The 12,485-nt window shown below is 36.5% G+C and overlaps 1 protein-coding gene and 1 pseudogene across 1 annotated transcript in view; one reads left to right on the top strand and one right to left on the bottom strand.

Annotated features, from left to right (window-relative positions):
• Positions 1-12,485, bottom strand: part of PPAT (phosphoribosyl pyrophosphate amidotransferase) — a 53,676-nt gene that overhangs the window by 27,063 nt on the left and 14,128 nt on the right. The window lies entirely within an intron of this gene.
• On the top strand, positions 6,305-6,858 carry LOC118853101 (annotated as a pseudogene).

The raw sequence follows: 12,485 nt of genomic DNA, 5'->3' as shown, positions 1-12,485 counted from the left end.
TACTGTCTGCTATAATTATTATTAATAATATGATTATAATAAATAATGTAATAATAATAATAATAATAATAATAAATTCCTGTTCAGTGCTTCAATGAAACTCAACTACCTTCTGCTTCTGAACTCACCCTTCAATCTCACTCCTCATGGCTTTGGTTCTATTTTTCCGTTTCTCTCCTCCCAGTTGGTACCTATTGACCAACTCTTCTCTCTTCAAAACCAACTCACATTTCACCTCCTGCAGGAAGCCTTCCTTCATCCCACTGGCCAGAAACCTCGCCAAACCGTTTACTTTTCTCTTTAAAGGACCTTTATCATTCTATGATTCATATTATGGTTAGAATGTAAGTCAAGGACACTGTATTATCTGATTCTGTGCTTCCCTAACACTCTGCCTTGTACAGAGTAAGCCCTTCATGTATCATGTCTTATTTTAACCAGGATAAACCAAATAGCTATCTTGATAATAGCTTATACTTACGTCAATTTATACAATTACTTTAACATATATCACCTAATTTGATAATCATGAAAAACCTAAGAGGTAGGCAATACAAGTCTTATTCCTGACTTCCCTAAGATTACCCCACTAATATGGGACAGAAGCAAGACTCCCAACTCTTCTGACTCTACATTCAGTGTCCTTTCCCTGAGCCCAGGTGCTTGCTTCTCATACGGGTTTCTCTTTATTTTCCACAGACAGAATCTCATGTCAATTCAGTAAACGCTTACTAAACACTTACAGTATGCAGAACAAATGTAGCAACATTGTACTTCCAAGCTTCCATCCTGTTGTCTAAGGCAGCACTGATTTCTTCTGTATCTTGTTGTCAAGTATTTTCTACCCCACTCAAAATTTTAACAGTGAACTTCCAAATTACTTGGACTCCAAATAAATAAGTATCATGCCATGATCACTGGTCATCAAACTACTACCACACAAGTTTTAATAATTTTATTTTAATAAATGAATTAATTTTAAAATAAACAAGAACAGGCTACTAATTCCAAACCATTCATGTGAAGGAATGGCTTATTCCTAAAATTCTAATCCTTCCAACCAGCTACAAGGAAGAAATTTGCCTCAATCACTTGAAGCAAGGAATGCCATTCTGGGATTAGACTCTAATCTCCTTATCATATTACTAATTCATAAAAAAAGAGAAGAAAAATGGTTACATTACCTAATGATCAAGGGAGGCTGTTTTGGAATTGAGGCTTTTACTGGAGTAAGTAAAAGACTGCTTTTCTGAAATGTAGTACATTCCCTTTAATTTCTCATTCTATCATCCAGTACAAGTAGGAGAAAAGCAAAACAGTGAAGCAGAAAAAACAGGCTAAAAGAAGAGAAGCAAATGCCTGCTAACATCAAAGAAGAGACATTTGACAAGCCCTTCTTCTGTCCTAGAGGAAGAACAGAGAGAAACTGACAGAACTTCCATTGATGTGGTAATTTAGGGACTATCTCTGCTCTTCTGCCAAGTTTCTATTGAGCAATATAATCATCTCAAAGGTAACCTGACTCCTAAATGAGATAGACATACTTCAATAAAGGCAGAAAATGAGCAAACATATTCAGATAAACTACATTTTCAGTCATTAAAACAAAGCTTTTGTAACAGTGTGAACTTTTAAAAAAATATTTGACAACTATGTCAAAATTATTGGCTTCTTTAGTAACCTTCTATATTTTATGCATTTAAAAAGGTGTTCTTAAGCTTCACAAAACTGCAAAGGGGTTCAGGAGACATTAAAAGCCTAAGACAACCTCCTTTAAAAGAAACAATCATATTTTAACATCTTAGTTTCCTTCCCTTTTACAAGTAGATTTTTCAAAAAGTAAACCTCTTACCAGTTTAGTAAGAAAACATTCTAAGAGATGGCAGAGGAGGAAAGACTTAAAAAAAAAATCAGCCATGCACGAAACTTACTATCAACTACCTGTAAAGAATTAACTGTTTTTCTAGCATCATGTAGGGCTATTTAGCAGCCAACAAATTAATTTGCTTTCATGCCAGACCAAAAATCATTTTAGTTTCTTTAAAATGGAAGAATACCTATTTTTCTACTCCATATTTATGTAAAATATTTTTAATTGAAGTGATCATTACTTTAATAACACAAATTAAGCTACATTTGGAACATAAAGCACTAATAGTTATACCATATGGTCTGACAATACTGATTTTATTTTTTATCTAGTTCAAAATCCAGGTAAAGAAAGTGAACCAGTTGAAGACCCAAGAGTTACATACATAAAAAGAGAAAGTTTGGACACAGGTAAGTTCAGAAATTTTATAACAGGAAAGAATTTTTAATGCAAGAAACAGTTTTTTAAAATGATTACAAACCAAAATGATTAAAACCAACTTTGCAATTTTTTCATCCTTAAATTTATCTCCCTCTTTCCATTCCCTTTTCTTGTCATATGGTCATGGCTAGGAGATATTCTGCTCTTCTGTTCCTTACTACTTTTTTCACTCTGTAGTAAGTCTTTCAGCATTTTCTTCCTACTTGTTAATTTTAAGTATATTATAATATCCCCTTACGTAAATTTACCAAAATCTATTCAGCCATTCTCATCTGCGCTGCCTCTAGCTTTTTACAATTACAAATAATTCTGCTATGAACATACTTGAAGAAATTGTTCATTTGTTGATAATTTTCAGTGTATGTTCCTAACAATGAAATAGCTCTGTTAAAAGGTATATATATTTTTTCTAACTTTTCCTAGGTTGTTCTCCAGAAAGACTCCAGAAGGGAATAAGCATTTATACAGTGTCTACTACATGCTAGGCACAGTGCTAAATGCTTAGCAAATCATACATACAAGGCTTTTCTCCTGACTGGAGTCTTGGAAATGTTCTGGCCTACTGTCTGAATGAAGCCACTGTCATATTAAGTACAATGATAGAGCTTCTCTCCAGTGTAAATCCAAAGATGACTAGTGAGATGAGCTTTGAGCATGAACCGCTGATCCCATTTCAATGCTTTTGTCCCCTTGGTGGTTTTTATGATGAATGCGAAAATCTGTTTCATATTTAAATTCTTTATTGCGTTTATCACATTTATAGTTTCTTCCCACAATATATACAATGATCAAACTTGACTTATCTTTGAATTCTCTCCCCCAGTGATCAAATATATGGTATTTCTTTTTTCAGTGCTTCTTTTCATGCCTAGAGAAACTTGAAGGAAATCTATATTCTTTGGGTGCCAGGATGAGCAATGGGTTGACATTTTCTAACAATATTTTGTGCACATAGCTCACATGGATGAAGTCTCTCTCTGGTATCCTTAGAAGGAAGAAACAAGAAAACTCAGAAGAGTGGGGAGAGGATGGGAAGCAACATCAAAGATACCATCAAAGAGGGAATTTTTTTTTAATGAAATAAATGGTCACCAAAAATGAGCTGATCACATGGTGAAATCAAGGAATAGCTGACAAAAAGTCCTTATACTACAGTAAAGATTAGAAGAATTCCAGAAGGCCCTCAACACATTTGTGGACGCCCTATGGCAAATTAATTGGAAGACATGGACAAGACTGGCAAAAGATAGGCAGGCCTGGATAGCCTGTGATCTGAATCACTGCAAACACTGATGAGAGTTCAGATCCACTGGAGTAGCATTTCTAAATAATCACTTTTTTATTCATTTTGATTTCTCCATCTACTGCTTTTAGAGATCTTTAGTTGTGGATTTTTGTTAACAAATTATTTCAGGTCTTGTTTTTGTTGGAAATTAATGTTACAATATCATCTGTTTGCTGGATTACAATTTAGGGTTCTAATTTCCTCATTTTAGATTTCTACATATTCTGTTCAACGTTAATATTTTTCTTTGTAGTTTTTTTAAAAAGTATTTTGATACTTTTCAATTTTTTTGATGAATGCAACTTTTTTCCTGTAATAGTTGCAGAACTGTTTCCTTTGTCTATATGATTCTGTAATTTAACAATTATAAGAAAGGCAACATAGCATAGTCAATACCTAGGCCTGGGGTCAAAAAGACTTGGAATTAGGTCTTGGCTTTGGCACATTACAGCTAAGTGATCATAGAAAAGTTATTTAACATTTCAGTGCCCCAAGCAGTTCTCTAACTCTGTTAGATTACAGTTTAATACAATTTAATAAAGTTTAATTGCTGAAAAATAGTAGAAAAAACCCACACCTTTTAGCTTTAGGCCAAGTGAAGCAGGAAAGAGATAGCCCAATGTGCCTGCCTTAGGGAGTAAGAGAAGAGTTGAGGTTGAGGCCCTTCCACACCCACTTTGGGAGTTGGTGGCAAGGAAAACCTGGAGTTCCTCAGACTCTGGGGGAAGGAGAAGATGGCACACTGATAACCCTGCTCAGACTAGGTGCTAAGGGGCAAAAGGCTGGGAGGGAACTCCTTTGTCTGGGGCTGTGACTCTAGGTCTTCAAGGCTCTAAACCAGCAGGTGAGGCACAAGGCCAGAGAGGAAAAGGCCTATTTCTTCAACTGAGAAAAAGAAGGAGGTAGGAGCCAATGGTCTTTATGTAGAATACCCAGAAGTCATTGTCAGTGAAACTACATAATCTCTCCTTTTCCTGATTTTCCTAGGTTTTTCTCCTTTTGGTCACAAAAAGGAATTGGGTGGTATTTTTTAATCAGTAAAGATTCTACCAGAGCTGTCTCTACTGGCTTCTCATCTAACAGACAATTCTTAAACAAGTATTATTTTCCATTGGAATTTTAACTGCCCAGATACCCAGTTAAAAAGGAAACAAGAAGCCAATCTACCTCTAAAGATGTCACTAGTTTCTGTTTAATTAAGCAAAGTCTTTGAAACGGGACATTTGGATTCTGAAAGAAGGAAATGAAATATGCCACATGTGAATGGATTCACTGTTCATTTGTTTTCTTGCAGATGAAGACTCCTTAAGTACTACTTCAGAAGATCTGGGTAGCCCAATAGAAATCGATGAAGTAAATGGGCCAGGTACAGGATCTAATTTCATTAAATTAATAATATTATCTTGGCAATGGTAAAGGGAAATCTATTCAATCAACCAATCAATAAACATTATCAAGAGCCAGACTAGGTGCCAGGCACTGTGCTAAGTGCTAGGGACTCAAAAAGAAAAAGACAGGCCCCACCTTCAAGGAGATAAACTGATAAGGGAAACAACATACACATACACACAACAACGACAGGCTATATACAGGATAAATAGGAAATAGTTAACAGAGAGAAGACACTGGGATTGAGAAGGGTTGGGTAAAGCTTTCTATAAAAGCTGGGATTTTAGTTAAGATTCAAAATAAGTCAGTAGGTAGAGGAGGGAGGGAGAACATTTCCAGGCATGGGCAAGGCAGAGAAAATGCCCACAGCCAGGGGGCCTGTGTCACAAGATCAAAGAAGAGTAGCAGTTTTAAATGTCAAACAGTCTTTTATATTTGATCCTGGAGGCAGCAGAGAGTCAATGGAATTTATTGAGTAGAGGAGTAACCTGCACTTCAAGAAAATCACTTTAAATAAATAGCAGATAAATTAGAGTGGGGAGAGACTTGAGGCAGGCTGACTTACCAGCAGGCTATTGCAAGCATCAAAGACTGAGGATCGATGAGGGACTGTGCTAGAGTGGTGGCACTCAGGAGAGGAGGACTATAGGAGAGGTGCTGCAGAGGGTAAATCAAAAGGCCCTGACAAGGACTTGGATATGGAGGGTAAGAGATAATGAGGAGGTCTAGGATGACTAGATGTCTAGATTGACAGTATGGGAGACTGGGAGGATAGTGTCCCCTCTACAGCAGGGGGGGGTGGAAAGGGGTTAGGAGGAAAAAATGATATATTCCAGTATGTAGGAAGTGGATAAATTCTCTATTAGTCAATTTTTTTTTAATTTAACTAAGATATTTCCTTAATACACTCTAATTGGTAAAGAAACACATATGCAAAAACATGTCCAAAAAAATGAGTGAATAAAAAGTTTAACTTTGTTCTGACTTTCTTTGAAACAAAGGAAGTAGTTAGATGCTAGGATTTCAAAATGCTGATTTAAATACAAAATAAACAGGTGCTATGTAAAGCCAGAATTAAACAGACTGAATGCTAGAACTAGAAACACAGCAAATTTAAAACTTCGTAAGAACAAATGCTAGAAATTTGACAACTTTTTCTAGTTTCTTCAAATGTGTCAGAAGTCTTTAACCACTTGAAAACCTGGAAGGAAAAGGTCATAAAAAAATTTATAAATAGCATGGAAAGTCAACAAAGTCCAATGAACAAAAACATGTTGGTAAAAAAAAAAAAACACTTGCTTTTCCGGACCGGTTGTGAAGCGTGGTGGAGGCGCGGCTCAGACCGTCCTGCTAGGCCAAGATGCCGGTGGCCCGGAGCTGGGTTTGTCGGAAGACGTACGTGACGCCGCGGCGGCCCTTCGAGAAGTCGGGCCTGGACCAGGAGCTGAAGCTGATCGGCGAGTACGGGCTCCGCAACAAGCGCGAGGTGTGGCGGGTCAAGTTCACCCTGGCCAAGATCCGCAAGGCGGCGCGGGAGCTGCTCACGCTGGACGAGAAGGACCCGCGGCGGCTGTTCCAAGGTAACGCTCTGCTGCGGCGGCTGGTGCGCATCGGCGTCCTGGACGAAGATTGAGCACTTCCTGGAGCAGCGCCTGCAGGCGCAGGTCTTCAAGCTGGGCCCGACCAAGTCCATCCACCGCGCGCGTGCTCATCAGAGTCAGGAAGCAGGTGGTGCGCCTCGACTGCCAGAAGCACATCAACTTCTCCCTGCGCTCGCCCTATGGTGGTTGGCCGGCCTGGCAGGGTCAAGAGGAAGACCGCCAAGAAGGGCCAGGGAGGGGGGGGCACTGGCGATGACGAGGAGGAAGATTAAATGCACTATTCCCTCCCCCCCCCAAAGTTTACCACTTTTGGTGGAATAAAGCTCTTTAATAATTAAAAAAAAAACACTTCCATCTTACTAAAAAACATAGATTTAAAGGTACAAGGAAACTTATGGTCATCTACTTCAATCCCTGAGAAGTTAAGTGACTTACTTGATCAAGATCTCACAAGTAATTAATAAAGTACAGAGCTGGGATCTGAACTTAGAAGTCCTAAACCAAGGAATAAATTCTCTTTCAATGGAATCACATCCCTTCTACATACATCAAGGGAGCACTCTAGTTGTATATAAGAGAAGCTTTATTGTACATTTATATGTACATTAGGAAGCTAGTGAAAGTAAAAAAATTTTTTCCCTAGGAATTCTTCAGGGGATTCCTTAAAGATGAGAAAGGGATAAATATTATCACCACCAGGAAGATAATATGATTATAGCAACAAAAGAAATCTTTAAGTAAATCCCAAAGGTTTCAATTAACAATAAAAAAGTCAAAGAAATCCAGTCCTCAATTCCAAGGTTATGGATAATGCCAAATATAAAGAATTCAATTTAAACTAATTTCTAAACAAAAAGTACCTGTCCCTATATACATATCCTACTAGTTTCTTAGTCTTACTTCATGATGAGAGAAAGAAACAAGCCTGAACTGAAGAGTCAGAAGGAAAGACTAATTTTGTCACTTACTGGTGGTGAGGCAACTCAATCTTTCTTGGACTGATTCTTCATCTGTAAAATAAAGGAGCTGAATGGGATGTTCTTTAAGATCCCTTTCCACACTTACATTCTTTGGTTCTAAATAAGTAAAAGCACTTTACAATACAGTAAAGGATCATTTAAATATCTGTAAAAGTGGATAGTAAATAGACACGTGTTTCTCTAGTTTTACACTGAAAATATTAAAAGAAAAAATTTTTTGACATCATGATGTGTATGGCTTGTCAGGGAGGCATCATCCTCGAACTTCTTTCTAGCAAATTAAAAGCACAGTTTAAAAGTAGCTGACCTCCTCTGGATGCTCTTCAAGCTTGTCAATATTCTTCCTGCCGTGGCAGAGTACGGGGACTAACATCTTTACTTCTAAAAACTATGCCCCACTCATTGGAACCCACAATCACATTAGCTTTTTAGGCAAGCATATAAATCACACTGATGGCTCTTTGAATTTGCAGTCCTATAAATCCCCTAAGTCTTTTTCCAGAAAACTTTGTTTTTGTGAAGCCGACTCTTGCCCAGGGGTACAAATCTACTCTTATCCCTATTAAATTTTATCCAAATAAATACAGCCTATGATTTAAGTTCTTTTTGCATCTAAATTCTATCATACAGGAAGTTATTAGTTTCATCTCATCTGCAAATGTGTTAAGAATATCATCTATGTCTTTACCAGTGTCATTGATAACGACGTTAAACAACCTTGAGTAAAGCGTGTAAGTCTTCTGCTGAGAAGGCAAGGAAAGGTATGGGAGGCCATGAAAAAAAAGGTTTGGAATAGTGGCTATGGAGAATGCTGTTAAAATCAATTAGGAAAGAGTAAAAAAAGACTGCCTTGCTTTGGTGAAGGCCCAGTTACTATTAGGTAACATAAAATGATGTGGAGTTTTATGTGGCCAGACTGAGAGTTTCATGGAGTCACAGGATCATAGACCAAGAGTTGAAAAAGAACCTTAGGTCACCTAGTCCAACCCCTTCATTTTACAGATGAGAAAACTGCACAAAACAGGCCAAGTAATGTGCCTGAGATTAAAGATAGTCATTAGAACAATCAAGATTTTTTAAAAATCAGGAGGTCCTCAGACACCAAAATAATCCAGTGAGTAAGAAAAATGAATGCACCATCTTCCCCAGTGTTTTGCAGCATATTTTCAAATATATCTGAGTTGACAGTATTTTAACTGACTATAGAACTGTAGATATAGAGAACTAGACTTTAAATCAAGGCTTTCTAACAATTAGATTTATCCAACAATGGAACAAGATGCCTAAAAGTATTAGGCTTCCTGCACCAAGTCACCAGAAGAGTTCAAGTAGGGACTAGTCTTCAAGGTTCTAGTCTCAGCTCTACCACTAACTCTGTGACCACAGATAACTTTTTTCTGTACCTCATCTGTAGAAAGGAAGGGTTTGAAAGATAGTTTAACTCTAATACCATGACTAATTTTGTAATGTCAGAAATGTTATTAAATAAGAAAATTTGCTGGCAGGTAAAATTACATGACCATAATCGTACGATTCTTGAATTCAGATATTTGTTGGAAGCCGAACTTCCTAGAATAAATGTCTTTCCAACAAAGAACTCGATTTTACCGAAAGATTCGCAGGCCTCAGAAAGGAACTCACTTATATTCAATAGTTAAAAAGAACTTGTACTACCCTTTGGAAAGTTCATAGTAACAAATTCTATAAAAATTACAAAGCTAATTTTGGAATAGGTTCGTATCAGTTTCTCATATTCCAAAGTACTGGGTTCATAGTTGAGTCACAATTTTAACCAATGCAAATTGCTTTGGAAGTATTACTGAAGCTAATTTTACTTTGATTTAATCGAATCACATCAAAACAAATGTCTGAGTGCCCACTATGCATAATATACTTTTTAGGACTATAAAGAGGCATCATGTAAGACAAGGTCCCCATATGTAAAGACTTAAATAAAATCTGAGATACACTTCTGTCTTCTTTTTAAAAATATTATAAACCATTTATCTTTCCTTGATTTACAGATAATCACATCCCTTTGGAAGATGCTCATAATCATTTAAAGATCATCACAATAAGTGATACTGAGGCTGGAAAGCACTGGTGTGACAATGAAGTCAGAGCGCTGATACATATATGGTCAGATGAAAAAATAAGGCAGATGCTGGAAGGAGCAACAAGAAACAAAGAAATATTTGAGGAAATTGCTAGAAGGCTAATGCATTTTGGAATAGACAGAGACTGGAAGCAGTGTCGTACAAAATATAAAAATTTAAAATACGAATATAGAGTGCTACAAAAGAAAACTAGTCACCTTGGTGATTATCCTAGAAGAAAAATGAGGTTTTATGAAGAAATTGATTGCATCCTAAGACAAAAGACTCTTGGAACATACAGCTGGAAAAATAACTCTAGTCTTATTTCAGGTACTAAAATGTTGGTGACTTAATGCTCTCTTAGTTTTTTGAGTAACTATAGTTTGTTTTCTTACCTTAAAAAGGAATAAATTAGACATCTGCAATTGTTATTTCATGTTTTAAAAAGATTTAATAATTAGTTTTGAATTTATGTGAATCAACTTCAACCTCATTCCCTAACCTTAGTGTAACTGTCATCTCTTTTCCCTGGTCCTACTTTATTTCTAGTAGAAATATATGAAATTAAATGACAAAAACACAGACAACAGGAAATGACCCTACTGGTCCTTAAAGTAAATTGACTGTATAAACTGTACAATCTTTCAGAGTCTGCATTCAAATACACTAATAGTAGAAACAAAATTTCAACTACCAGAAAGAGAAAGGACAGAAAATGTATGCTAACTAGTAGCAAAAAAAAAATTTTGGCTGGTGTTTCCATGGGTTCACAATGGTATTAACTGAGTTTCTAATAGTATCAGATATCCTCAATGACCTGTCTTACCTCAGTTAAACAATTTATCTTAATACTTTCTACCCTTCTCTCTTTGGTGCCCTACTACACCCTTTTTTGTGTATATTAAAACATCTTCCTCTCATTTCCTATCTCTCTCATTGCAGAATGTCACCACATATGTATGTGTGTGTATAGATATATATGTATATATATACACAATTTTTGCACGCATATTCCACACATGCACATACATATGTAAATGAGAAAATATTTTGGGAGATCTCAGTTTTCTGTAACGTTCGTTACCCCTCAAAAACCACTTTGTGCTGACTTACAGGCTGGAGACAGAGTAGGCCCTGAAGAATTACCTAATCTTTCATTTGCAATCACTGAAAAGTAAGCTTGAAGACAAAAGTGTTCTGGATAGCCTGTCATAAATCACTTATTTTTCTCTCTCTCTTCCCTTCCCCCACCCTACTTTTCTTTTTAAAGAATCAATCGAAAGCCATGATGTGCATGCAGGATCTTTGAACAAGAGAAAAGCATATGATGATGGTAAGAGCTTTAGAAATGCCAAGTTTTTAGTATGTGTTTTGAATTCAAGCATAGCAGTCGCCAATGTTTTTGTCTTTTATAATGAAGATGCTTACAAGTCCTTGAAAAATTAGACTAAGTATATTGTTTTCAAACTTGGTGAAAAGCAATGGATACTGCTGAGAAATATTCATTAAGAATGAGAATATAATGTCTATGAGAACTTTCCCAGACCCAAAAGACAGATAATTTTCTCTAAGATGCACACCATCAACTTCTTATCACCATCAATATAATTCGAATTAAAAAGAGATACTAGGATGATATGAAATCACAAAGATCGGAAGAAAAATCACAAGCCAAGCAGTTTAAAGTCTATTAGATTTGCTAATTTTAAAAAACTGGAACCATAAAGGAGTTCTCAAAACAGCAAATACCAGGTATGCACTAATTCCTTGAGTATAAAACTCCGATAACATAATACTCCTTCAGGACAGGAGAAAGATCTAGAGGTCGAGAGGGAGACAACAGTAGTGCTGAATATAACAGACAACAGTTGCTTGTAATGAATGGAGACCCAATAGCTAAAAATCCAAATGTGAAATGCCAACAGATATTTGTGAAAGGTCTTCCCTGAAATCAGGATCTTGTATGAAAACAGATCTAGACCAACTTTAGTGACCTGTATGCCATCTGTACTCCAGTCATATTGCTAAACTAAGAGTTTAACTGAAAAGTATAACTCTACTTAAGAATACTATTCTTTTAAGTACAATGTTGCTATCCTATTATCAACTTACAGCATTATTTTACAATATTACACTGTTGATTCAGAACAAGTCACACAGTTGCTACAGTTTTCATAAGCACACTACACTATTACTCTTGTGAAATACATCTTCCAAAGGAATCATTTCCTCACTTGGCCTACTTTAACAGAAAAAAATAACCCTACAAACCAAATCAATATAAGTCTTGATCTACAGGTACATCGACGGAAAAATGGGCACAGGGAGGGATGGTATAAAATATATCAGGGGTTAAAAAAAGGAAGGACAACGGCATGAAGTTATACAGAGCACCTAAAATACGAATACTTCTTCAAGAAGAGTCAGAAGGCACTGTACATGGCAAACACTAGTCATTACACTCCACCATGACCACCACCACCCACACACAAAAATAAAACTGACTATATCTTGACAGGCCAAAATATTATCAATGAACAGTCAAAATCAAGACCAAATTAGAAGAGAAAGACTTTTGGGGACTCCTGTAGATACTAATTCAGCCTCTTCCCCAAGAACAGTAGTAGCTGGTTTTTAAATCTTTTTCTTTGTAACGGGGAGATTAGATCAGGAAATGAATGTTGTGTTAAAAAAAAAAGGATCAATAAACCTTTTAAAATGCTATGCAAAAGATGCAGAACAGCCCAGCTTCATAAAATATCAAAGAGGAGAAAAATCTGCAAAAGGCTTGGCATGAGCCCCAATTAAGCCATATCATTCCAA

The sequence above is a fragment of the Trichosurus vulpecula genome, chromosome 6 (assembly GCF_011100635.1).
Source record: "Trichosurus vulpecula isolate mTriVul1 chromosome 6, mTriVul1.pri, whole genome shotgun sequence".
In the NCBI taxonomy this organism is placed as follows: Eukaryota; Metazoa; Chordata; class Mammalia; order Diprotodontia; family Phalangeridae; genus Trichosurus; species Trichosurus vulpecula.
This window is presented reverse-complemented; position numbering and strand designations above follow the sequence as displayed.